Source organism: Dendrobium catenatum, unplaced genomic scaffold, assembly GCF_001605985.2.
Source record: "Dendrobium catenatum unplaced genomic scaffold, ASM160598v2 fragScaff_scaffold_620, whole genome shotgun sequence".
Classification (NCBI taxonomy): Eukaryota; Viridiplantae; Streptophyta; class Magnoliopsida; order Asparagales; family Orchidaceae; genus Dendrobium; species Dendrobium catenatum.
Window position 1 is genome coordinate 129,725 of NW_021319082.1, and position 1,869 is coordinate 131,593.

Consider the following 1,869-nt stretch of genomic DNA (forward strand, 5'->3'; position numbering starts at 1 on the left):
TGAAACTTCATACATTAAGGGATTAGTACATGTAATCACTTTGTTGAAGATAGAGGAAGAGAGATAAACATGAATCAGAAGAAATCATGCCACCAATTCTTACCGCTCATCGGGAAACAAGCTTTCGAATGGTTTTATTATTTTGAGTTATTTTGGAGCCACTTGAGAACTTCTTGTTACTCCTCTTTCTTTCGTGAAATTATTAGGTGTGGATACCGAACGCCGTCCAGAGCCCAATGAAAGTGTGCAACGTCACCCCTACTATGTACCGCGACTCGGTATTGCTCGGTACTGGATGATGTGGCTGCACTTGATTGTCCTCTGGACGATAAGCTTTGTCCAGTGTCCGCACAGAATAATCTCTCATTTCTTCCTTTGTGCTCGAGCTTCTTTATAGAGGCAACTCTTGATTTCTTCCATAAAGCAACACTCACCCGAGCCTCATCTTCTCTCCTCCTGCTTCGCCTGAACTCTCTACATTTAATTCAAGTAATCGAAAAGGATTTATAGAAGGAGCTTTGCATGAAAATATAAAAGAAAAGAAAAAAAAAAAGAGAGAGAGCTCATATTACCTCTTGGTGGGCCTTTCCAATCAACTAACATCTCAATCACTACTTCTGGACATGAACCAGACTATTTTATTTGATCTTCCCCTATGATATCATTGTAAATACTTACATCTGCTTTCATATTACCTTTGCAGACCATTCTCATAGCTTTTGCCATTCAATATCTTCCACGAGCAAGCGTCAGAGTTCTTCTGCAACTAAATGGCAAGGAGAGAACTTGGCTTGTTCATTGTCTTGTTCAGGGGAATTCAGTTGAGTTTTCTTCTAGATGGAAGGAATTTGCTTAATATAACCAGTTGAATGTAGGTGATGTCTGTATTTTTGAGATGTTGGAAGCTCAGGAAGGTGTATTAATGGCGGTTCACATCAATAGGATTAAGTAGATAATGCCACCATTGTTGTGAGCTTGCTATATTTTGTTCTTGTGAGACTTGTAAATAGACTGTGAAGGAGTTAAAGGTGCTTTGAAAACTTTTTTGGCCCAAGGAAGGCTTCGTTTGGGATGACTTTCTTATTACTTCTTAAAGCAGTTTCCTACTACAAAATTTAAAAATTTATACTAAAAAGCTGCTTTAAAAAGCGGTAAGAAAGCCGTCCCAAATGAAACCTAAGAAGGCTGATTGAACCATCACTGATGATTTTAACATTTGGGTTTGTAATCCTATTAAGTTTACTTCTATTATTCTGCTTCATTTATTGAAAAGTTATATTGATAGAATGGTCCTATAAAATCTCAGCAATTTTTATTTGAAAAGTGCTTAAAATATTTAATAATTAACAAAAATCGATTTGTTATTTGTTTGGTTTTGAATGTGAAATAGTTTGCACTTTTAAAATTAAATTAAATTTTTTATTTTCAGAACAAAACAAATAAACTAAATAGACCTCTGATATCTAAAAAGTGCAATCTTTTTAAAATTACATTCCATATGTTTTGTCTAAAGACTTTATTTTTCTATTATAAATAATTCTGAATAGTTATTATTTTAAAAATTAATTAAAGTTCAGTTGTATATATAAGTTCTAAGAAAAAAAAATGCAACTCATTTATTTGGGACAACTTTCTTATTTTATTTTATTTTATTTCACTTCTATTCGTTCATTATAAACTTTTGGAACAACTTTCTTATTGTTTTAATTTTTTGACTGTAATTACAATTTATGTTTGATTACTATTTCTTTACTATTGTTAAGGAATTTTTATACTTGAAAGTTGCTTTTAAAAAAATATTTTCTCCACTGTAGTTTTACGGATTGCATGCTTTAAGATTTATTTTTACGTATGTGATATATGTAAGAG